This window comes from Phoenix dactylifera, chromosome 7, assembly GCF_009389715.1.
Source record: "Phoenix dactylifera cultivar Barhee BC4 chromosome 7, palm_55x_up_171113_PBpolish2nd_filt_p, whole genome shotgun sequence".
Classification (NCBI taxonomy): domain Eukaryota; kingdom Viridiplantae; phylum Streptophyta; class Magnoliopsida; order Arecales; family Arecaceae; genus Phoenix; species Phoenix dactylifera.
Window position 1 is genome coordinate 9,876,512 of NC_052398.1, and position 27,714 is coordinate 9,904,225.

Genomic DNA, 27,714 nt, shown 5'->3' on the forward strand with positions numbered 1-27,714 from the left:
AAATATTTTGCTAAACTAAATAACATCACAAGGATAAATCAAATTAGGAACTAAAATATCCCCACATTGCAAGAGAAAGATAAAAAAACTAGAGTATTAAAATATACAAAATAAAGCGTATTTAAAAAGACAGATATTTGAATTATCAATATTATAGAAAACAAATTCTTGCTAAATTAAAGCAAAGTAAAATACAAGCAATGGCAAAGAAAATGTTATCATATGTTTTTGGCTAATTAGATTAATCATCAAAGTAGATTATATCAGGGTTGTGTATTTTGCCAAGTTTAGTTAATAAGATTAATTGCAATGTTAGCTCATATTGCAGCTGTGCAATGGACCCCTCTTTTTCTTATTGAATTTTCAGGCTCACTTTTCCATTAAAAAGAGGCAACATAATAGAACTCAGAGATATTTTTTTAAAATACCTTTTTTTTTTTTATCGCCAACATACTACCTATTTTATCTTCAGTTATTTTTGAAAATCTAAAAAGCCAAATTCACGTTTCACGCTACCTTTCGGTTACATTTTTGGGTGGGTTCAATGCACCGCTTTCCATCTATTTTTGGTGTGGACCATCATTCTCGGTCCACCTGGCGATCTGACACCGCATCACCGCCCAATTTCGGTGGGGACTATAAACATCCGAGAGAAGCGTGCTGCTTCCTGTCCGAATCCAGACAGCTGACGGCGCTCAGGTGGGGTTTTACCCCCTTGTTTTTCCTCGGCCAAATTAAAATCCCCCACCCCCCAACCCATCCCAATCCCCCGCGCCCCAAGTTCCGGGCCTTTTCCTCCCTTCCCTTCTCCCTTCTCGCGTCCCTTCTAGTATTTGTAGCCGGTTTTGGTTGCTGGCGAGGTCGACATCTCCGACGGCGGTGGGTGATCGACGCCCAACTCCAATCCGGCGACCTTGGTATGACCCTTTTCTCCGGATAGATCAAAACCCTAGTTTTCTCATCAAGAGCTCCAGTATCAAGACCCATTTGTTAAACCATCGTAGTTTGCAAGTGGGATTCGTTTTTCCTGGGGGTTATCAAATTCCTACTTCACTCGCGATTGGAACCCTGGAATCATACTTGGACATGAAATTATATGCGTATGCGTTTCAATTTAGCTTAGAGTTGCCATTTTCCGTCCTGAAACATGAGAATTCTTTTCATAGTTTTGCATTTTTTCCGTGAATGCGTCACTCGTTTCGCTTAGTGGGTTCTTTTTGGTTCATGGGTTGATTGCTTTTCTGAAAATTGCTGGTTGAATGAGTGGTTCATGGAAGATTGCAAGTTCGTTTCTTTATTTGTTTTTGTTAATGATATTGGTTATGGTACTTATTGTTCCGGTCATGTTTCATTTGCACCTGAATTTGTGATTCTTTTGTGAGAATGGAATGATGTCTCTGTAGTTTATGTTCTTTGTGAACTACGTCGTCTCTTAGCTCTAAGATCCTGTCATACTTTTCCTTAAGCTGGTTTTTAACTACTTTATGTGGTAGCCTTAATTATCTATTCAGTTATGATAACTCCTTGTTCGATAAGAGAAAAAAGACAAAAAAATCTATATGTGCGAACTTTAATAAGTGCATGAGAATCTAGTATCAGCTTAAGTAGGAACGTGCTAAAAGAGCAAACAACAGATTTTTTACCTGGCATCATACCTAGGCAAACTGTCACGAGGGCTGAAATTTCAACTAATGTCTAGCAAATGGCTTTCCGAAGCATAGTATGTAATAAAAACTTTAAATCCAACCTGCTTATATTCCTGTAATATGGCATACAAATCACTTTGGTAGGATAAGCTTTATATTCATCGTCATCTAGTTGCAACCTTTAAAGAGCGTTTAAGATGTCTTAAGAAACAAGTTTTATGGAAGGGACTTTTTGAAGCACTTAGTAGGACCTGAGTCTAAATAGTAGAGCAGCTGGGATGTTCATGATCAGGTGGTGCAAACCTGACAAGAGTCGTAGAGCTTGAGGTATATACAATCACTAACAACAGGCATGCTGGAAGTGCTGACCTTTCATTAAAGCTTTTATAAAAGATGTTGAAGGAAGATGTCCACATGGAAAAACTTAAATTTTGCCTTGGAGTCATGATGAAATTCATCATTCTGTCTAATTAATTGATGCTTTGGTGTTAGTCAAAGAAGGAACATATCTCACTCGACAAATCAAGAACATGCTCTTGAGTACTCTTCTTTGATATGGATCTGATGAATAATGGTTGCAGAAGAGGCGTAATTTAATTAGCTGATTGGTTGATTATAGCAATAGGTTTGATGAGAAAATTATGCCATGCTCATGGTGAGCCATGTACATCGCCCTTTTGACTTATAGAGACATATAAATGATGACACTATATAATTAATTTACTGTATTTATATCCATGAATACTCATTAATAAATCCTCTACCTTCCATTTATACAGAGAACTATTTTGTTTAGAGGTTTAGATGGAATAGGATCTTTTTAATTGCTTACTTCACTTTAATTAGCCAATTGCTCTTTAGCTGCCTACTTTATTCCATAGGTAGAGTAGGTATTTTAAAAAAGTATATAGGACTACTTTTCACTTCTGTCCCCCCCCCCCCCCCCCCCCCCCCCCAAAAAAAAACACACACACACAAAAAAAAAACCCCATATGGAAGTAGTAAATTCCAAAGTAGGTGAGAAGTAATTTAACCCATCTACTCTAACTTAACTTTTTTTGGAACCAAACACGACCATGAGGTTTGGCATTGAATGCAATATGTTGTGAAACCTTGCATCCCCCCTCTTCGTCCCAGACTTTTCCAATGTCTTGGGAAAGTTGCAGGATTGGTCCTTGATTGCATGAGATAAAACTACTTAATTGACATAAAATTCCATGCTTGCCAACTAGCCTTTTAAATTTCATACGAGTTCGGATCCTCTCAAGTTCGGCCCCAGACTTAACTGTCCAGTTCCGCAATCACGATTATTCGTGTATTGTGAAAAGGTTGTGATGCTTCTGTACACGAGAGTGGCTCTTGTAATACATGGGGCCTGATGCATCAGAGTCGTCCCACGGTGCATGGGTGGCCTTGATTGCGAACCGGATCGTCAATTCAGTCTCTGAACTTGAGAGGATCTAGACTCTTTCATAACAAGGCATTTTTCACTAAAATTACCTTAGTCATGATTGACTCCACTATTTGAAGGTTGAGGTTTGGGTTTAGAGCATGTGGTAAAACATCCGCACACTTTTATCTGATTGCAGTTTCTTGTAAATTGTTTCACATTTTTGTTGAATATGGTGATTCATTTACTCCACTAGTTGTCTAATATGGCCCACATGGGTGCTTAATCCATATGAAAATAGGGATCATATTTTTGTGTTGTTTATTTGCCTGGGTAGGCTTAAGCTCGAGATCTTCCTCATCTTCAGATGACCTCTAAATGCATCTTCATGCTTCGCTTATCTCTTTGAGCTTACATCAAATTTCATGTTTGGTGTTATCAAAAGGCATTATTCCTCTAATTGAGCCCTTGATAACTAACTTGTTGAAGTCATCCCAAAATATGTTGATGGTCATGGATAAGAACTTATTAGCCTCATTGATCTTTCCCACCTTCTCAACAAGAGCATCATAAATCTAGAATGTTCATATCTGCTTCTGAAGATTTAACTATAACATTCTCAACTTGTTATTGTAATAGGATAGGGTTTCATACAATGATTCAAAACTCAAGGATTTGTACCTTATAGATGGCTAGATGGTATTATGCATTCCTCGTTACAGGGGTGATACATCTCGATACATGTTGTTACATGTTAGGTGAAAAAGGAAAAAGGTGTAATGATTGCAGGGCCGGCCCGAGCCTTAGGCGACTAATAGGCTTGGGCATCGGGCCGTGCCGGGCCGGCCCGGCCCAGGCCCACCGGGCCAGGGGTCTAAACGGGCCGTGCCTGGCCCGGCCCGCATCGTTAGCGGGCCGTGCCCGGCACGGCCCGCTCAGCAGAAAATCGAAGCCCGGCCCGTCTCGGGCGCAAACGGGCCGTGCCTGGCACGGCCCGTCTCGGGCGCAAACGGGCCGTGCCTGGCACGGCCCGTCTGGAGAGGGGAGGGGAGAAAATAGTCGTTTCCAACGGCTATTTTGGGATTTTTCAAAAAATGCCCCTCCCAACAGTCCAAAAACGGCTAAATTGAGGGATATTTTGGGCTAAATTGAGGGGTATTTTGGGTATTTCAATGGAGACGGGCCGTGCCTGGCACGGCCCAGGCCCATAAGGGCCTGAACCGGGCCTGGCTCGCGGGCCGTGCCCGGCCCAGGCCCTTATGGGCCGTGCCGGGCTGGCCCGCGGGCCGTGCCGTGCTTGGCCCGCGGGCCAAGAAGCGGGCCGTGCCAGCCCAGGCCCTAATGGGCCGTGCCGGGCTCGGCCCGCGGGTCAGAAAACCGTGACCCAGCACGGCCCCCTTGAATGGGCCGTGTCAGGCACGGCCCGGTACTGTAGCAAGCGGGCCGTGCCGGGCCATGGGCGGCCCGGCCCAGTGCCCAACTCTAGCGACTGAGGCGGTCGCCTAAGGCCCCGGGAGGCTGACCAAAAGGAAGCAAAGGCCCCATATAAACGGGATCAGGAGCTGGCTACGAATCTTCCCCCCTCCATCGGTGGAGAGTTTACTGGCTTGCAGAGGGGCAATTTGGAAGTTGGGGACAGTAGTTTTGTTTTGGGTGGGGGGGGAGAGAGAGAGAGAGAGAGGAGGGATTTGGTTGGCTTGATAGACGCCTGAAGCCACTCTTACCTTTCATCCCTTCTCTTTTTTGGTTTTGGTCTTGGTTTTCCTTCCCTCACATTACTCCTGATCCAGCTGGGCCATCCGGAAGAAAGATAGGGGGATTGGAGATGGACGTCTTGGAGGGTGGAGATTCTTTTAGTTTTCTCCTCTCGGTTTCTTCTCCCCTCTTGGGTGGTAGAGAGAGAAAAGGAGGGAGGGGGTTGAATGGCTGCTGTGCCGTGATGTTGCAGTTGCTGCTTGGGTACTCACTTGAAGGGGGAGATGGTGGGATGGGACTTTTATTAATTTGATGGAGGGAATTTCCCATAATAACCCTATTTTCTCTTATTGAGAGGTTTCTTTATGGACAAATTCTTTTCTTTACCTTGACCATAAAGTGCCATGAGATGACCTTTTCCTATCCGGCTCTTGCTTGACATGGTAAACAGTATTGCCAAGTATTATCTCAGTTATTTAATCAGTTTCATGGCCCTTCATTTAGAATAATTATTTTTATGTGCTTCCATTCAAGAATTATATTAAATTGAAAAGGCTTCTTGTCTATCTTTGTTAGATTTATGGTTGAAATAGTGTACTTGATAGCTATCTATTTTCATATATTTTTTTAAGTATTTTATATTTATTAAAAAATTATTATTAAAAAAAATTATTATTAAAAAAAAAGGCCTCATTCATTGGATTCGCCTTAGGCCCCAGAATGTATTGAGCCGCCCCTGAATGATTGGTATGGTGTCAATATGCCTTGATAGCACAATACTTCATGATAGCGGCCCACTTTGCCCAACACTATTGTACACTGGCCCCTCTCATACCACCTCATGGCTGGTAAGGTGCTGGTATCGGGCCAGCACACACAAGATTTCTACCATTGGTTTCACATCATCAAAAATATTGAAATCTCTGCTTGATTCTGCATCATATTGGGTTTTTATCCTTTATAGGAGTTTAGGTGATTTACCATAATTAGTATGTTGGTGTCTTTAATGATAACTTCTGATATTAATTCTTCACTAGAATTTGGTTCTGAACAAAGATTTTTTTATACCCTTTTGTATGCAATCTCCACAATGTTGTGTTGACTTCAGAGTTTGATTAAAACTTAAGCTTGGCTTGCATAGTTGCTCACCATGCAAGAGTGTGTGATTGGCTTCATGTATCGTTTCCTCATTTTATCTATTGTGTAGATCACCTTGTCATTCTATGCAGCTTCAAATATCTGTTGCATGCAGCTTCAAATATCTGTTGTGGTGCAATATCTGTTGCACCACCATTTTGTTGATTTGTATTGCTCTTTGGCTTCTATACCAATGTATTATAAGGTGGTGTTAAGCCTAATTTCATAGAATAAATAAATATGAGAGAGAAAAAATGAAAAAAAGGAGGAGAATACAGAACAGTGAAACTTAAAAGAGCTAAAAGATAATCCTGCTGTTGTCTGCTAAAAGGAAACCTCTACATGTATAGAATGAAGGGTTTTAGCATGTTATAATGCGCAGCGGAAGCTAGGAATTTTAAAAATTTCTTGATAAAGTTCCTTAACATAAAACCCTTATAAGCCAAGATCACCTTAATGGAAGCAATCAAATAATATAATATAAATACATAAATAGAAGAATACCTCTAACGCTAATCCAATATGCAGAATTTCCACTAGGTGCCCAAGTGTTCACCCTCCAACGTTGATCCACACGAAAACTTGATTTAAGTCTTAAGCTCCAAAGACTTTGATCCTTAATGCAGAATTCTTAAAGAACTCTAATGGCTTGCTTTCCTTTCTTTCTATTTTTCTTTAACCTTCTAAAATCACTTCTAATCCTTTTGTCCTAAAGAAGACCACCTTGTCTTGGCTTAGGACACACTAGAAGCAATGCTAGAAAGAAAAAAACTAATGTAAGAAAGAAAGAAGAGAGGAGTGAGGTGGAGTTGGAATAATGAAACCCATGGAGTGCTAGCCTATTTATAATAGGTGTAGGGATGCATCTTGGAGATGCATCCCATCCACACATCCTTTCATGAAAGGACATCATCTAAGGGCCATATCAAATAAGAGGAGGTGCAGATCAAGTGAAGAGGTGTATCAAATAATATGTCCTTTCATGTGTTGCCATATTTTGACCAAGTCAACATCACATGCTAATCACATGTCCATCACGCCTCACCTCTTGATCTTTCATGATGATGATCCAAGGGCTCCAATGCAAGGCGCCATTTACTTGACCCATTATGTCTTCATCCAATGGTGGGATTAAGATCCAATGGTCAATTATGATAGCCATCCTCTAACCCAATCCAACTGGGTTAAACCAACTCTCCATTATGTCTTCATCCAACGGTAGATCAAGATATAACGGTCTAGATTGAATGATTTATTAAATCTAATCCAATTAGACTCAAACCAAGCCAATTAGGTGCCAACTCTTGGCTAACCCATATTAGAAGATGATCTAATCAAATTAGATCAATTAAGAATCAGATTCGAATCCAATTCGAATCAAGAGCTAAGGGTTTGCAACACCTGCTAGGATGTCTATCTTGCAAACATGATCTAATCCAATTAGACCCTTAATAAGTTTTCTTGTGTGTGACCCATTGGGTTCCATACTTAGCCAGCAATAGGTGTGAGTGCAAGTTGACCCAACTTGATTAGAACTCTTCTAATCGATTTAAGTCCAAACTGCGCGAACCCAAACTTAACAATTAGAATCCTTTCTAATTGGTGATCGAATTAAACTCTTTAATTCGATCAAACCTATAAGACAAAATTGACGTCTAGCAACGTGTCATGTCTACCCGGAAAATATGGAATTTGGTGGAAATACCAAAAATACCCTTCAGTGGCAAGTTACCGTGCAATTCAATCCTTTAATCAAACTGCATCCCGAATATGTATATGAGTATGAATATATGTCAAACTCAATTTTATATTCATATATTTCTCAATTTTCTAATGATAATTCGAATAATGAAATATTAGAAACTCTTTCTAATTTTCATTGTGCTTTGATCAAAGACTTTCTGAATTATCATATGATTAGAATAAATAGGATGCGATCTTCTCTTACTAGAAGTGATTAATTCCTTGTTGACCTACTCATAACCTTCGTACACATTCCACCATATCCAGAAGACCTCGTATTTATTGTCATGAATGAGTGGAAACCAAAATATGGATTTATGTGCACAAGATACTATGGTGATCTCAGGTCAAAGGATCAGTTGCACAACTCCCACTAAGAGAATCATCTTTTGACATGTAAGTAAGACTTCATAAGATTTCTCTTTGTAGGTCAATTCAGTGAACTCATTTCTCTAATGAGCACCCACATCTTTGTATTAGTGTCTCCACACAAGTGATTGTGAGATCAATCACCCTCTGCATCGAGCATACATAAGATGTGCCAGTCTTTCCGGTAAACATTGATCCTCGACTCAATGTACCAATGACTGGAAATATTTAAGATTAGGATTTTAAGATTTTAGGTCTCACTAGTATGATCTCATCATAGCCTCAAAATCATTGTCTTAATCTAAGAGGTTCATCACAAATATAATCAACAGCATATGATGAAACACAATGCCTTTATTTATATTAAATGTCATGTACATGATTTGAAAAATCAAAAGAAAATCCTTCACAATACATATTGCGATTGGCTTGTAGGGCATCTACTCTTTCAATCTCCCACTTGCACTAAAGCCAATCGCCCTTATAGTTCATCCCCATACAATCGAGGTGGCAATCGAACTGTTGTTGTGGTAGAGCTTTAGTGAACGGGTCTGCTAAGTTGTTCTTTGTGTCTACTCGTTCAATGACTATGTCTTGTCTCTCGACGATCTCTCGAACGAGGTGGAAGCGTCTTAGAATGTGCTTGGATTTGTGATGAGATCTTGGTTCCTTTGCTTGAGCAACAGCTCCAGTGTTGTCACAATAAACTGGAACTGGTCCAGCAATCTCAGGAACTACTCCCAACTCAGCGATGAACTTCTTCATCCAGACAGCTTCCTTAGCGGCTTCACTTACAGCGATGTATTCTGCCTTAGTAGTTGAGTCAGCTACAGTTTGCTGCTTGGAACTCTTCCAGCTCACTGCACCACCATTTAGGGTAAAGACATACCCTGAAGTGGACTTGCTATCATCTGGGTCTGATTGAAAACTAGAATCAGAAAATCCTTCTAGTTTCAACTCAGATCCTCCATAAACTAGAAAAATATCTTTAGTCCTTCTTAAGTACTTAAGAATATTTTTCACAGCTATCCAATGATTTTCTCCTGAATCAGCCTGGAATCTGCTTGTTATGCCTAAGGCATAAGCAACATCAGGCCTAGTACATAGCATAGCATACATAATTGATCCTACTGCCGAAGCATAGGGAATAGAATTCATTCTATTCCTCTCTTCAGATGTCTTAGGAGACATCTTCTTAGAGAGACGTATGCCATGACTCATAGGTAAGTAACCTCTTTTACTTCCTTCCATGCTGAATCTTTTCAGCACACGATCTATGTACTTAGATTGGGACAAGCCTAGCATCCTTTTAGATCTATTCCTATAGATCTTTATACCAAGTATATAGGATGCTTCTCCCAAGTCTTTCATGGAAAAGCTTTTTGATAGCCAAGTCTTGACCGATTGTAACATTGGAATATCATTTCCAATGATTAGTATGTCATCTATATACAATATTAAGAAGACAACGGCACTCCCACTAGTCTTCTTGTACACACATGGTTCATCCACATTTTTGATAAAACCAAACTCTTTGACTGTTGTATCAAAACGGATGTTCCAACTCCTCGATGCTTGCTTTAATCCATAAATGGATCTCTTAAGCTTGCATACTTGATTTGCTCTTCCACTTGAGCCAAATCCTTCTGGCTGTGTCATGTAAACCTCTTCCTCAAGATAACCATTAAGGAAGGCGGTTTTGACATCCATTTGCCAAATTTCATAATCATAGTATGCAGCTATTGCAAGCAAAATCCGAATAGATTTAAGCATGGCAACTGGTGAAAAAGTTTCATCATAGTCAATTCCTTGCTTTTGCCTGAAACCTTTTGCCACCAATCTAGCCTTGTAGGTTTCTACTTGGCCATCTGCTCCAATCTTCTTCTTATAGACCCATTTGCAACCTATAGGGTTTACACCTTCTGGTGCATCAACCAAAGTCCATACTTGGTTGGTATACATAGAGTCTATTTCGGATTTCATAGCTTCTAACCATTTGTTAGAGTCATTACTCATGATAGCTTCCGAATAGGTCAGAGGATCATCATTTTCGACGATGTGGGCTTCATCATTCTCAATGATAAACCCATGTCTCTTAGGTGCATTTCGCACTCTATCTGACCTTTGGAGAGGAGATGTGTGTTGTGGTTGTACTTCATCAATGGGTACATCTGGTTGAAGAATTTCTTGTGTTTCTATTTGTAGGTCTTGAACTTCATTAAGTTCAATTCTTCTTTTACTGCCCTTTTCTAAGATAAACTCTTTTTCTAAGAAAGTGGCATGCCTACTAACAAATACCTTTTGTTCAGTAGGGTGATAGAAGAGATATCCAATACTTTCTTTGGAATAACCTATAAATGTACATTTATCTGATCTAGCACTTAGCTTATGTCCAAAATTTCTTTTGACATATGCTTGGCAGCCCCATATTTTAAAATATTTAAGATTGGGCTTTCTACTTCTCCATATCTCATATGGTGTACTAGATACAGATTTTGAAGGTATCCTGTTTAGCACATATGTAGCAGTTTCTAAAGCATAATCCCAGAAGGAAATAGGAAGATCTGTAAAGCACATCATGGACCTTACCATATCTAATAGAGTACGATTCCTCCGTTCAGCTACACCATTTAGTTGTGGCGTATACGGAGGTGTCCATTCAGAGAGAATGCCCTTTTCTTTAAGATGATTTAAAAATTCACTAGAAAGGTATTCACCTCCTCGATCAGATCGAAGGATTTTAATACACTTTCCGGTTTGTTTTTCAACCATACTTTGATACTCTTTAAACTTATCAAAGGCTTCGTATTTATGTTTCATAAGATACACAAATCCGAACCTTGATAAATCATCAGTGAATGTGATGAAGTAAGAGTATCCACCTCTAGCTGGAGTTGTCATAGGACTACATACATCTGTATGTATAAGTCCTAATAACTCACTTGCCCTTTCTCCATGTCCAATGAATGGAGACTTGGTCATTTTTTCCATAAGACAAGATTCACAAGTTCCTAATGATTCATAATCATAAGGATCAAAGAACTCTTCTTTGTATAACTTGTTGATTCTTGATCACTTATGTGACCAAGTCGGCATTGCCAAAGGAGGGTATTATTCACTTCCTCTCTCTTTCTTTTATTGCTTTTATTAATATGAAAGACATTGTCATTAAGTAATAAAACTAGAAGACCATTTTCCATAATGCCATTGCAAAGATGCTTATTAGAAAAATAAATAAAGCAACCATTGCCCTTTCCATTAATTTCAAAACCTTTCTTTAACTACAAAGGAATGGAAATTACATTTCTAATAATTTTGGGCATATAATAACAATCTTCTAATTGTAGGAGCTTTCCCGAAGGCAATTCCAAGTTGTAGGTTCCAACAGCTTCAGCCTGGATGGACTCTCCTCCAGTGCCATACAGCTCGAAGTCACCTTTCTTCAAAATTTTAATTTTCTGTAGTCCATGCAAAGATTTGCAAATGTGAAAACCACAGCCGGTATCCAATACCCATGAATTTGAATTTGAAGAACTTAATGACAAGTTGGCATGTAACATAAACATACCTTTTGATGCAACTCTTGCATCGGTCTTCATACTTGCAAGAAAACTCTTGCAATTCCTTTTCTAGCGGCCAGCTTTGTCGCAATGAAAACAGATACTTGATCCGGAGTTTTTCTTTCCTTTTTTCTTTTTGATGCTACTCTTGGGGTTCAATCGTTTCTTAGAACCCTTATTTCCCGATTTCCTCATAGAGGTGCTATTTATAAGAAGGAGTGGACCTTTATCCTTCTTAATATGCCCTTTAGCTGTTTTGAGCATATTTAACAGCTCAGGCAGGGAGATGTTCAGCTTGTTCATGTGAAAATTCACAACAAACTGAGAGAATGAATCAGGCAGTGATTGCAGGATCAAATCCTGACTGAGCTCACTATCCATAGCAAAACCTAATTGACTTAATCTGGTGATCAAGTCTATAACCATAAGAACATGGTTTTGCACTGGAGTTCCTTCATTCATTCTAGCACGGAACAACTGCTTAGATATCTCATACCTAGCAGTCCTGCTTTGTTCTCCATACAACTCTTTTAAATTGAGAAGTATGGATTGAGTGTCCATGCCTTCATGTTGCCTCTGTAATTCATTGTTCATAGAGGCAAGTATGATACATTTGACAGTCACACTGTCATTTTTCCACATCTTATGTGTGGCATCCTCCTCTTCTGTAGCATCATCCCCTAGATCTCCAAGATCAGGGGTTTCAAGTATATAGGAAATTTTCTCCTGAGTGAGTACTATCTTTAAATTCCTCAACCAGTCCACATAGTTTGGTCCGGTCAACTTGTTGGCATCTAAGATGCCTCTTAGTGAAAGTGAAGAAGCCATTTAATAATTCTACATATGCAAGAACAAAACTAATATAAGCAGACCAATCATGATGACATGTTTGCAACTAGATAAGGACTTTAATCTAATTTGTCTCCTACTATTTTTATCGAATATCATAGCCCTCTCCTATGATAAACGTGAAAATATAATTTTTCTTAGTAGGGTTGAGATCCTAATTCATCATAAAAAGCCTTGTGTTTACACAACAAACTCTTATGAGTTCAAAGGTAGGAAACTCTTTCCAATTGCATCTCATGCAATTCTCAACTTTATCTTGTCCTCTTAAAATACTTATTGCCTTGTGTTAGCACAACAAACAATAATATTTTAGTTAAGTCAAACCCTTCATTTCCATATAGTCATATTCGAATAATATTGCCCTTGTGGTTGCACAACAAGGCAATATATATTAAAATATGCCATAAGCATCTTAATGCACCAAGACAGTATAACATCAGTCCCCATTGCAAGTCTTGTGTTAGCACAACAAACTAGCATGGATCTTGACATAATAATATCGAGGCATGAAGGAAGGCTATCAATAGTATTATATCAATATTAAGCTTATCCATAATATGCAATCAAACAATTGGCCAGGTAAGCAGGTGGGAGGCTCCCCTTACTCAGAGAGTAAGGTCTTAATTAAGTAACCACCTTTAGTGCTTTCCTTAGACTTTCCAATTAGATTAATTGTTCTAGAATGGGTTAGATCAAAGTTTTTCAACACTATGACTTAATATAATTTTTAGTGAGGGCTTACTAGTCTCTAGCACATTCTTTAATTGTAACATACATTTAACATGTCTAAAATAAACTATTATGCATCATGGCTATCTCATAGCATGTATAAATCATAAGCAATTAATTAACATGCTTCAACATATTTTCATATGGAAAATTTCATATCATGATATTTTATTACATAACATATCATATATTAATCATACATTTCAGCATTTCTCTAAGCATATGACATTACTATCTCATAGTAAATTAATAATCATACATCATACATAATTATTTGATTGAACCAATTAAGGATGGCTCTGATACCACTGAAGGGTTTTAGCATGTTATAATGCGCAGCGGAAGCTAGGAATTTTAAAAATTTCTTGATAAAGTTCCCTAACATAAAACCCTTATAAGCCAAGATCACCTTAATGGAAGCAATCAAATAATATAATATAAATACAGAAATAGAAGAATACCTCTAACGCTAATCCAATATGCAGAATTTTCACTAGGTGCCGAAGTGTTCACCCTCCAACGTTGATCCACACGAAAACTTGATTTAAGTCTTAAGCTCCAAAGACTTTGATCCTTAATGCAGAATTCTTAAAGAACTCTAATGGCTTGCTTTCCTTTCTTTCTATTTTTCTTTAACCTTCTAAAATCACTTCTAATCCTTTTGTCCTAAAGAAGACCACCTTGTCTTGGCTTAGGACACACTAGAAGCAATGCTAGAAAGAAAGAAACTAATGTAAGAAAGAAAGAAGAGAGGAGTGGGGTGGAGTTGGAATAATGAAACCCATGGAGTGCTAGCCTATTTATAATAGGTGTAGGGATGCATCTCCAAGGGATGCATCCCATCCACACATCCTTTCATGAAAGGACATCATCTAAGGGCCATATCAAATAAGAGGAGGTGCAGATCAAGTGAAGAGGTGTATCAAATGATATGTCCTTTCATGTATTGCCATATTTTGACCAAGTCAACATGACATGCTAATCACATGTCCATCACGCCTCACCTCTTGATCTTTCATGATGATGATCCAAGGGCTCCAATGCAAGGCGCCATTTACTTGACCCATTATGTCTTCATCCAATGGTGGGATTAAGATCCAATGGTCAATTATGATAGCCATCCTCTAATCCAATCCAATTGGGTTAAACCAACTCTCCATTATGTCTTCATCCAACGGTAGATCAAGATCTAACGGTCTAAATTGAATGATTTATTAAATCTAATCCAATTAGACTCAAACCAAGCCAATTAGGTGCCAACTCTTGGCTAACCCATATTAGAAGATGATCTAATCAAATTAGATCAATTAAGAATCAGATTCGAATCCAATTCGAATCAAGAGCTAAGGGTTTGCAACACCTGCTAGGATGTCTATCTTGCAAACATGATCTAATCCAATTAGACCCTTAATAAGTTTTCTTGTGTGTGACCCATTGGGTTCCATACTTAGCCAGCAATAGGTGTGAGTGCAAGTTGACCCAACTTGATTAGAACTCTTCTAATCGATTTAAGTCCAAATTGCGCGAACCCAAACTTAACAATTAGAATCCTTTCTAATTGGTGATCGAATTAAACTCTTTAATTCGATCAAACCTATAAGACAAAATTGACGTCTAACAACGTGTCATGTCTACCCGGAAAATATGGAATTTGGTGGAAATACCAAAAATATCCTTCAGTGGCAAGTTACCGTGCAATTCAATCCTTTAATCAAACTGCATTCCGAATATGTATATGAGTATGAATATATGTCAAACTCAATTTTATATTCATATATTTCTCAATCTTTTAATGATAATTCGAATAATGAAATATTAGAAACTCTTTCTAATTTCATTATGCTTTGATCAAAGACTTTCTGAATTATCATATGATTAGAATAAATAGGATGCGATCTTCTCTTACTAGAAGTGATTAATTCCTTGTTGACCTACTCATAACTTTCGTACACATTCCACCATATCCAGAAGACCTCGTACATAACTTATTGTCATGAATGAGTGGAAACCAAAATATGGATTTATGTGCACAAGATACTATGGTGATCTCAGGTCAAAGGATCAGTTGCACAACTCCCACTAAGAGAATCATCTTTTGACATGTAAGTAAGACTTCATAAGATTTCTCTTTGTAGGTCAATTCAGTGAATTCATTTCTCTAATGAGCACCCACATCTTTGTATTAGTGTCTCCACACAAGTGATTGTGAGATCAATCACCCTCTGCATCGAGCATACATAAGATGTGCCAGTCTTTCCGGTAAACATTGATCCTCGACTCAATGTACCAATGACTGGGAATATTTAAGATTAGGATTTTAAGATTTTAGGTCTCACTAGTATGATCTCATCATAGCCTCAAAATCATTGTCTTAATCTAAGAGATTCATCACAAATATAATCAACAGCATATGATGAAACACAATGCCTTTATTTATATTAAATGTCATGTACATGATTTGAAAAATCAAAAGAAAATCCTTCACAATACATATTGCGATTGGCTTGTAGGGCATCTACTCTTTCATAGAAAGCATGAGATGCTTTCGACGAGTAGTCGGGCCACTTTATTTTACTTGTCCTCCCCATGGGAATCTTATGAGGACTTTCAGATCTTTCTCTAAACTTTACTCTTGGGGAGGACTATTAAGAGCAACAACTATTTTAGACATTCCACAAATTGTACGAGTGATTAGACAACACAAAGAGGTTCTCATGGGAGTCAAAGGTTAAATATTTACATACTTTAACATGCAATATTCTTCCCACTGTATATCTCATTCCATCAAAAAATCTGTGACCCATGCCTTCTCAGTACTATGTACATACATACATATATCTATATGTAGCATGCGTATAGATACATACATACATACTTAATGTGTGTATATATATATGTAGCAACAAATATGAAATTAAATATTCCTTCCTAATAAATTTAAGATTCTGGACTGCAATAAAAGATAACTATATAATTCTCTAATGTGACTTGGGCTCCTAGTAAATTTTCCTAATTGAATAGATATCGTTGGTCCAAATAGATAATGACTCCGATTTAATTTCGATTATTTGCTAAATTTTTTTACCAAGACATAACTATGACCAAGATTTGCAATCTCGGTACCAGACTCCTTATCGGCACCATGTTGGTAGAATGTCAGTATGCCAGGTACGAGGGTCAATTTTATGTACCAGCACTCGTTATGCCCCTCGTATCGAGTATCAATTCGATACTGGTATGGCATGGTATGCTTGGTACGGTACGGTATGCTGGTACAGGATGGTATGAACTATGAATCGATACCGTGGACCTTGGATACAGCCCTCCATAGTTATAAACTTATAACCCTTCCAAAGCTCATATAAACACTTCAATAAGCAATTTACTTTGCATTAAGCAATAAATATATATGAGAACTTTAAATATCAAGTATGAAATTGAGGACCAATAGCTCCCAATCATTCTATTGGCATCTTATTTTCCATGATGTTTTTAGAGATCCTGCATCTTTTGCATCCCATTTTCTATTGATATATCATACAGCTAATGGACCATAGATGTGATTAAGATGATAGGTTTCAGGTTGGCTTTGATCATGCACTGTGTTAGCTATAATTTTTCAAGTCTATGATTGATTCTATAATGGTTTTTTATTTCTAAAATTGAGGATTAAGATCTAAGTTTTGGTTTATGTTGATGTTTTTCACCTCACGATTATGGTATGGCTTACATGGAAACTGCTTCTTTATAATAGGTGCAGTCTTGTGCTGCACTCTGCGATCCTCCACAATATGAATGAGAGCCCAAATCACTGCCCCTTATTTTTCTCTTATAGACCGAAAATTTTCAGCTGTGAATGATTGATGCTTCTTGAATGTCAATTAGCAACTAAACATTGCCTGATTATGACCCTAAGGCTGCAGCAAGTGAAGTTTCCATTTATATATTGTTTATTGATAGGTTTTCAATCGCATTAGTCTCAGGATCTATGGTGTCATTTTCCATATTGTGGTTTGTTCCACATTAAAGAAGTTGCCACCTAGTTGTAATATAAATAGGAGAAGAGGCAAGCAAATTGTAATGACCCCCCCCCCCCCCCCCCCCCCCCCCCCCCCCAAAAAAAAAAAAAAACCAAGTAAAAGCAGGACTGCTTTAAGTTTTTCTTGGAGAACTAATTAATTCTCCTTGCGAAAGAGCTCAATTTGATCAAAAATGTGCAAGGAACTTGTTTATAATTCAACAGAAATTAATATTTATTTTTCTCTCTCTTTAAAACTTCAGCAACTGGTGACCTGTTTTGAGTGCTTATTCTCATCATAAGCATTCGTTCCATGTTGAAAATTATATTCCGTATAACCATATTACATGTCCTGCCTACTCTTTTTCAGAGTCTTATCCATGATCATCTGGCTCGTATGCACATAGTACATGTTCACATAGTCACGGTCAACATGGTATATCTGATTATGGTCTGTTATTTTCTCATGCTTGATGTTTCCTATTATGTCCTTTTTTGATCTGATTAGCAACAATATGGATGCTGGCATATCAGGAAATTGCTAATTCCAATTCTATGTTGATGTGTCTTGGCCTTGACTTGGAAAATATAAGCTGAATGGACATACCAGATTCAAATTCTCTGCATGAGCTTTAAGATTTTTCAGTTTTATGTAGTTATTGTGATATTGTATGAAGATATTGATCTAATAGGTTCTTTCCTTCTTGTTTTTCACGGCTAATGCAAAAACTTCGAGATGTCAGTTATCCATTCTTTCACAAACATAATCAACTGATTAAACCGAGGTCCACAATTTCGCTACCAGGTACCATACCTGTATGTTACCAGTTCGGTATGGTATGATCGATAATGTACGGTGTGCATTCCTAATCGAGACAGGTCTCGAGCTATTTTTCTCACTTTTTCTTTTAATCTTGGTATGACTCGTCCTGGTTCACCTTGATATATATCGGTACACCTCGGTATGGGTCCATACGAGGCTTGTATTGACATGAATATAATTTTCATATTGGTTTTGACCCGGGACAGTATGGTACAGTGATGCCCCGCAGTATGGCAGAGCATGCATTAAACTGTATATCCTTGTTAACTTATTAGAAACAGAAACAAAGTGGTAATGTTCTTAGTCACCTTTTTTACATGGAAGTACTTGCCAACATTAGTAATTATTTTGAATATAATGTAAGTGATTTGATGCTTTTAGACACTCAACATGATATTGAGGGATGTATTTGATTTCATGTCTAAGAGTTTTTTTTTTAAAAAATGTTTTGTTTACAAGATGAAACTTTCTCTAAGTAAAATTATTGATGACTCCCTTCCTTTCTATTTCCTGTCTCATCTTTCTTTTTTTAGTAAACCATTAACTTTCCTGCTTTTCTCATTTTCAACTCTATAGCGGCTTTGAACCAGGGATCTTCATAGTTGGACTCATTTTGCCTTGCAAATTGTAATATAGTTCTGTGATATCATGGGGGAACTTGTATTTTTTTTTTTTTCCATAGTCATGGCTGTAATGTTTTTCCAGTTGGTGATATTGTTATTTTATCATTTTGGCTATCTATACAACTTTACTTGTTACTTGTTTGTTGTACATTCAACCTTGCTTGTTCATCACTGTTGAGTATATATGATTCTAGCTTCTTAGCTGTGCACTGTAGCAAACTTTGCATTCAATGACAATTTTTACTAATTTTCTTCTTGAGTTAGTTCCCTGTTTGGAGCTGATTTGGCACATATATCTAATTCAAGAAGCGAAATGAAAGATAGTTTTATTTAGCAAAAGATTTTTTTAAGGAAGCTGGTGTTCTAATGAATCATAAATTTCTTTCCCTTTTTACTGAAGGAGATCAGCATAAGATTCTATTTGAAGTAGCTTTAAAGAGGCTTCAGGATTAAGGTGATGGGGTATCGGGAAAACCTGGAATTCTACTTCAATCTCTCACGTAAAGAGCTTCAGGGGTTGTGCAAAAGGCACAACCTTCCTGCAAATAGAAGTAATGCTCAATTAGCCAAGTCACTGGCTTTATTTCTAAGGGTATGACTGTATAGAAGTAATGCTCATTCACCTGTACAGCATGTATTTTAAAGTTTATAATCAAATCTAAAATCTATTTGCCTAACAATTGTACAGAAAGAAAATGCGACATCTTCGATGCAGAGACCACTAGTGCCAGAATCAAATGCTAAAGAAACAGTTAATCCTCTGGAGGAAACCAATAGAGGTATGATTCGTATATCCATCAACAGGTTGCAAATAAGGAAGTTGCTTAAAATTATCTGAAACAATATACTAAAGAATAGAGTGTTCTTATTTCTGTTTTGTTAATCTTGGAAAGATGTTGTAGGAGCATTTGAAAAAAGCAACTCTTCCAGGATTGATAGCCATGGACTGGCATCTGGGATTAATAGGAAGCTAAATGATGATCAGCCACATTCTTGTACAAAAACTCAGGTGGAAAGTAGTAGCCACTTGATAGGTCAAACCTCAGAAAAGGTATAGTTCTAAACTCATACAAGATCTGTTATTGCTTTTAGTTCATGGAGATTTTTTTCCTTCAACTGAACATATGTGAGGATCTGTTCATCTTTTGCTGGATGCTTGATGTCATGGATAATAACATGTACATGGGATCTTAATTTTTTGAGCATTTATTTGTCTTGCTTTTTGTTTTTATATATCGATACAGGCATATGATACTGCTGCAAATGTGGTTTGTTCATACCCTATTAATATTGAAACCATGGAAGGTTTTGGTTCTTCTACTTCTGAACCTAGTGATATGGGCACAATATCTCAGGTTGCTGCTGAGATCCACCATATTACAGCAGCGCCACAACTTCATTTTGATAGCAATTATGTTGCTTTTACGAATGGATCACGGAAATCCTCAGAGATGAGAAGCTGTGGTCAGAAATTACCAACTCATGCTGTGACCAATAATGGGACTTCTACTATGACACCATGTGGACATAAAAGAGCTGGTGGACTGTTCCAAAGAAAGTGGTTTTGTGTCTTCTGATGAAACTTCTACAAAAGTGCTTCCTTCACTCCAATTTTTTGTGATGTCAGAGGAGGGAATTAATCTATATGTAGATTTGAATCATAGCCCATCAGAATGGATCAACAGCTTGAAGGATGAAGTGTGCATCCATCCGGAAGCACAAAACCATGAATCAAACACTCTTTCCACTTGCATTAGCGGCTTGGCAGATGCTGATGAACATATGAAAATTTCACCATCTGGGAGCACTGGAATATGCCTTCAAAGCAATGGAGCTGAGAAGAACACTGGATGTACCAATTCTTCCTTGAGTTCAGTTGTTAGTGAGAATTGTCAATCTGAGGGCTGTCCACCAGATACAACTGTTGTAACTTCTAGAGCCTCTGTATTGACATCAAGTAGTATCCCTGGTGAAACATCAGGTTCTCTGGAGGGGAATCAAGTGGTTTCATCTTCCTGTGTAACTAATTCTGATGTTCACGACCACATGGCATCTGATACTGCATCTTGTCCCAGAGATGAGCAGGTCCTACATCATGACTCTGATAATGCTTCTTTTAAGATTGATAAGATCAGTTCTAGCAAATCTGTTGGCAACATAGATGCAAGTCTTGATGGAAACAGTAAACCTGAAACAGACGAGCACTGCACTCTAAAGATAGCAAGTGCTGATTTTAATAATGTAGAAGCTAGTGCTTTAGACAAAACCATGAATGGTATCAGCAGGAAAAATAACCTAATATCTAATGGGATACAAGATAGTGTGGAAGCTTCTTATGCTGGCTATTCTGAAAATCATAGTGGAGCACGTGAAGTTCCAACAGAAAGAGAGCACATGGAAGTATTACCAGAAGCCACAGGTCACCTCAAGATTTTATCAAATTGCAGCCAAATTGATGGGCAAATGTTATTGGATCATCCAATGACTGATGCACAATCAGATGTAGGGTCAACCGACAATCTTTCTAATCAGCATGGATGTGGTAGTCTTGGAAATTCTGTTTCTGATGATCCGATGTCAGCATTTGGGGATGAAACGGTATTTACACTTTTTTCTTGACTAAGTGTGATATTGCACTGCTAGCAGAAAACGCATGAGGAATTCTAGGATTGATTCAAGGATTATAATTGACAACCTATCCCACATTAAAAAAAAATAATCTAGAAGTGTGTACTGAATGAACGATTGTATATTTTGCTCATACATGAACCAGATCAACTTGATAAATGACTATCACTAATTTTTTCGACTAATCTCCACTAACACAATAAACGACTAGAATATGCTTCAATTCATTTTTTGCCACTTTATGATTGGTTATAACATGACTCTTTTACTTGATCTTCTCTGCACATGAGATAATTAGGCGGTTGCTTCTACTTTATTTGCTTCTCTAGTTTTTTAATTGACAAGTATTTGTTACGGTCTTCCCATCCATCACTTGCATACATCTAGGTAATCGGGATCCTCATGTTATAGCTGAATAATACATATGTTTTCAAAAATATAAGGGCTTTTAACTTGTCCTGGAGGTTTATGGACTTGCACAGTTAGGCAATCAGCTTGTGACTTTTCATTTGAAGTGGAAGCTATATCTTTTCAAACTCAATCATCTCTCGTGAGAACCATAATGGTTTCTCTTGTATGTTCAACATTTAGTATTCCTGTTGCTTGAATTGTGTCATGACTCATGAGTACTTGCAACAGTGCTCGCCTGCAATAATTCAAAATCCTTGAACCAATAGGATCTGAATCTTTAGAGGAGGAATTCGACAACTTGAGTTAGTGCCTTATTGGTTATTTCTTCTTATTAGCTGCTTCATATAAGGCTGTTATTTACTATTTGTCTTATTTGGTGCTCTTTTCATGGGGTAAGTTCACATGTTGATTCGATTAGGGAGAAGGAAGATTTTTCTCAACCCACTCATCTCGAATCTCGTAAAAGAAATTTAGAAGATGGAAGAATTGCAAAAATAGGGCTTAAGTCCCTTTTTTCTTTCATTGATGATTTAAAACTGAAGTACACAACCTCTATATATAATGATGAAGTCCGCTCTTGCACAATTTGGATCAGATTCTCTTCGTAGTTCTAATAGGATTTTTTCCTAAAATAGACATGACTAGTAGAAATAAACTGAAAAAAAAAACTAAAATTCTTCAGGAGGTAGATCTCGACTTCTACATCAACTCTATCTTTTATCGCTCTATCTGATTCTTCTAGGATTAGGAGATATGTTCGGTAAAAGTTTTATTCGAAAAGAAAACTTTCAGTTTAAGTGGCCCATTTTAGGCCCCAAACTATGAAATTTGGGCATGATTACTAGGAGCGTTGTCCTCTATAGGGTGGGGCGTCACGTCGTAGATCTCAAAGTTATCTGATTTTAAAAAAAGATCTCAATTGGACGTGGTATGCCCAAGTTGTTGCCTTCGAAAGTTTAGCTTGCGGTGACTCGGCTTTCCGATGGGGTGGATCTCTCTGGATCCTGTCTAGCCCTACTTGTAGGGGTCAAAATGGTTCACATCGAATCTAGGGATCCTTCTGAATTAGGGCTCTTCCTATTTATGAGATTTAGCTTTCATTATATCAGAATTGAAGATGGGGAAATGTCTACTTTTCCGTCTCACGGTTGAACCACTTGACTTTGCTCGAAGATGATTTTTGGTCTTACTCTTCTTTGTTCTCAGATGTCGACGAACAACTTGCCTCGCTTCCACATCTCGACTTTGCGGTAGGGATACTTCTTCCCATCCTTGTCGTCGATGACAACGACAACTCCTCGATCTCGATTGATTAGTCGGTGGAACGAAGGGGCGGAGCTTGGCCTCTCATGAGTGGTATTGGCTTTTCGTACCATCATCACAAACTTGTTGCAGGCATTAACAAGTCGCTTCGCCTGAGCTGCAGTTGCAACGTTTATGTTTTCTTATGTTTTGGAGGCATTGATCATGAACTCCTTCCCATTCTTTACGAGATGATACTTCTTCTGCTGCCTATAGAAGTTTGCTTCTCGTTCCCCAAGGTATAGTCTTCCAAGGATGACTTGGCAAACATCTAAAGGATTACTTCGCAAGTTACCTCATCAATATACCTCTCAGATCTCTCAATAATTGTGAATTTGAAGGCGCACTGTTTGGTGATTTTCAACTCAACATCCTTCCAAATCCAACGAAGAGGGTAAGAACGTGGATGAGGCTTAGTTTCCAAGTGTAGCTTCTAAACTAGACCTTCAGAGATAACATTTTTTGTGGTATGTTGTACCATATCGTACCGGATGGTACTGGGCGTATCGTACTATACCGGTACCGGTATTGGTGGCGTACCACATACCGTATCGTACCGACACTATGATAGTGTGGCACCGGTATAGGGTTCGCTACCGGTACGACAAATCTTAAGTTTTTCTGGCTTTCAAGATCTACAATAGCTCTGATGACGCTCTGCTTCACTTGGATCTTCAAGTGGAAGAGTCTCTCGTGCCTCTTGGTTTGCCTCAGTTGCTGTCTCGGGTTTCCTCGCTATCATGCTTAGTTTTGAGTCTGCTCGCTCAAGCTCGGGCAGCTCATCAACCTATGTAGCATTGAGGATCGCCTTCTCTTTCTCGTCATCTTTTGATTTCTTCCTCTTCGGCTGCAACTCAGTGTGAAGCTTCCAACACTTCTCTTTGGCGTGTCTGCGGATGTTATAGTGATCGCAATAATTTTTTTGAGTCATGTTGGCCTGCTTCTTGCTTTGCTCCCCTTCATAGCCTGAATTTCTGCCATCTTTTCTGAATTTGTCACTCTTCTTACCTTCTCTAGGCGGATTCTTCTCCTCAATTACCATGGCCTTCACACTAGCTTTGCTGATGTCTTCAACTTTGAAGAGCTTTAGCTTCTTCTGGATACCCATGGAGACCTCTGACGTACTTTATGAAAACTGCATGATCGTCGATGGAGGTTTCGAGTGAGACTACTTGTTTGTGTTACTCAGTGGTGTAATCCTGGATTGATTGATCATACACTCGCCGCAAGTACTGCCATTTGATCTGTCGATCCTTCTCGTGGTCGTTTAGGTAGAATTGTTTCTTGATAGTCTTTAAATGTGCTCTATGTCATATTAGAAATGTTATGATCCTTATATACGAATTTCACCAGGTAAGTGCATGGCTAAAAGTTTGAGGTGGACGAAAGCTACCTCTTGAATACTGGTGTATCCGTAAATAGTGAAATATGTCTTTTACTGGTGTAGCCAGTTATTTAGCTTTTTTGCATCGACAACTCTATTGTATTTAGGGATCTCGATTTGAGAAGAGTTGAAAGAGGAATTTTGAGTACCTATAGGTTGCTCATCTTCCTCAATGGATGGTGGATTTTCATCCTCAGACATAAGAGATAGCTTTGCAACAGTTGTAGCTGGTGCTTGTGTTGAAAGCATCACCAATCGGAAGATGATATCGATGCGTTGGAAAATCTTTTTCTCTAGTTATGTGAGGTGTCCCTTTGGCTCATTATCCATTGAGGAAGAACTAGCACTCATACTCGTCTTTGCCCTTCGGTGTACTTGAAGCACAAATAGCCTTTCTCCTGATTGCTTGTATTGCTCGCGCATCTGAATCATAAACTTAGGCCCCTATAGATGTAGAGGACCAAAGCTCTGATACCAACTTGATCCGATCGGAGAGAAGTTTTTTCTCAACCCGCTCAACTCGAATTTCTCCAAAGAAAAATTTAGAAGATGGAAGAATTACGAAAGTAGGGCTTAAGCTCCCTTTTCTTTCATTAATGATATAAACTTTTATTTATAATGGTGAGGTCAACCCTTGCACAATTCGGGTCGGGTTCCTCTTTCTAATTCTAATAGGACTTTCTTTCTTAAAATAGATATGACTAGTAGAAGTAAACTTGAAGAAGTTAAAATTTTTCAGAAGGTAGATCTCAATTTCTACATCAACTCTACTTTCTGTCGCTCCGCTTGATTCTTCTCAATTGAAGATATGCACGATCAAAGTCTTTTCTGAAAATAAAAAATTTTGATTTGACCGGTCTATTTCCAGCCCCAAACGATGGAATTTGGGCTTGATCGCTAGAGGTGCCACTCCCATAGGATGGGGCATCAGGTCGTAGTTCTTGAAAAGTTATCTGATTTTTTAAAAAAAATATCATCTCAATCAGACGATGTATGACCAAGTTATGGCCTCTAAAAGTTGAGCTTGCGACTCGGCTTTTGGATGTAGCGGATCTTGCTTCTGGACCCTGTCTAACCCTACCCGTAATGGCAAAAATAGTCCACATCGAGTCTAGGGATCCTTCTAGATCACATCTGTGATGGGGGTTCAGATGACATGGTCATGCTGTGCAAGGTGCAGTTTCCAGAAGTTTATTGTTAATTGATACAATGATGTTCTTATTCTTGCGTTCTATGTTTTCTCAATTGAAGGTAGACCTAGAAATTAAAATGAAGTTGAGATACTTTATGGTGAATTGGCATATGAAACTTTTCCTCCATGTTGCAAAAAACTGAAAATCTATGCTTCCTGTGTGCAGGGTAGAAGCACTCCAGTGAAGGGGAAAGATAGTTCAGAGTAATCTTTGTTTTGAATAAAGCTTAGTGTCCTTGTTTCACAAATTCATTCTAAATAACTCGTCACTTGGTTACGCAGATGCTCACAATTTCAGAACACCTTTGACAAAAGTTCCAAAAGAGCTCACAATCCAGAGTCCGCTGAGGAGTTTCAGAGTAAAAGGCAGCATGTTTATGGTGAAAAGAGTGGGATGATGAATTTAAGAAGCTCTAAGACTTCAGCAAAAGAAACTCCATGTGATCCTGTTGTCGCTCCTAGACGTTCCACACGGCTTGTTTCTAAGGTTTAATCTGATCTTTTATTTAGAATTATCTTTTGTCTTTTATCTTTAATAAGCAGTGAAAAAGGATCAGCAGTAGTCTGTATTTATTATGTGTTTGCATGATTATTAGGTAGTCATGTTTTACAATATACAAACATAATAAGTAAGCCCTGTTTTATTAACTTGGGGTCAACCAAATAGATCCTATTTCTCTCTACCATAACCCATGTTGTTGTTTAGATAGGAAATTTCTATCATTTTTCACTACCTCTAGGTCTTCTTTAGTCGCACCCTCTTTTCTAACCCATCCATGTTTCAACTTTTATCAAGTCCATTCAGATCTGCATAATGTTTATCGTTAGATTGTAAATTAAAAATACTTTCAATCCAACAGTAATCCTAAGACTAGAAATTTTACTACTAGATTGCTTTTAGATTTGTTGTTATCTGTCCAATCACAAGAGAAATCATTGGACGTCCTCCCTTGTGGACAACTGATGGTCACTGTGCCTATGCTTTATATAACAGTATGGGCGAGGATTTTAATTCATTACTTGTGGTTTTGGATTTTACTTTTATTTTTTTGGTGCCTTTGTGTGTGATAAACCATATGGTAGGAGGTTGCAATCGTAGGGTCAAACTAGTGCCAAGGTATCAATTGAGCCTCGGTACTTGCCTTACTTATTTATACATTTTATGTCTGGGAGCTGTAGTATGGTGTTTCTTTGAGTTGTGCACCTCATAACTCATGAATGACATGGTATGTATAGATCCAGTTATTTATGTTGTTAGATTTTGTTATATATGCTTCAGTTTGCCTTTTGGATCTAAATTAAGTCCCAGAGCTGTAATATGATAGTCGTATCTGATTGGCTTGATAAGCTATATAATCTTTTTCCTAATTTCTACTTCACCTTCCCTGTGCAGTGAAATCAAAGTTTGTCTGGTGGTGTTGGTCTGGATTCAGATCCTTCATTACTCTTTTTCTCTTGTGTAGAGTTTATTTGGCAGAAATGCGCACAAAAATCTGAATCATCCCCTTCTCTTTTCTCATGATGAAGTGGAAATTGTAGGCTGCAGCAGCCCCATGTTGGAAGTTTACAGTACGACAAATGGCAACATGCTGCATATAAGGATGTGAGTCTCCCCAGAAATATCTGGCATTTTGTCAGATTGCTGGGACATGCTGCTTGTCCGCCAAGTAATTTCTCTCTTTTGGTTGTTGCTGATGCTGCATTCATGCCCTCTTTCCAAACATTATTCATTTTGTGTTGGAAGACATTCTCTACAACACAGTACAGCTTCAAACTACCAAGTTCATCATTTATACCAACTCTGTACAAACTTGAGAAAAGCTTCTTTCTGCACCCAATAGTATCGAAGTTGCACTCTAAATATTCCATTACACGGAGTTAGCTGGACTTGGTAACATTACATTGATACAGTAGTTTGTTATGCAGCTTCTATACACTTTGCGTAAATGGAACTCCTGTCTGGAGAGGCTGCAGAGATGAATGAAGGTAAGATTGGTCGAGAGGAAAAAAAAAAAAAAACGGAGCCTTGTCACTGTTGGTTGGTTTCCTGTTTTGTTAATTCAATTGGCATGCTAAAGGCGGTCGAACCTAACTTCAGTGCTCGCATGATTGGCTAGGGATGGATGAAAGTTGGTATCATGCTTAAATGTGCAGGAGGCTTTTTCTTGCCTTCATAATGATAAATTTCACAGCTCAGAAGGTGCATGATCCATCA

The 27,714-nt window shown here is 38.2% G+C and overlaps 1 pseudogene; it reads left to right on the forward strand.

Moving 5' to 3' along the window:
* Positions 1 to 675: 675 nt before the first annotated feature.
* Positions 676 to 27,714, forward strand: LOC103707765 (annotated as a pseudogene).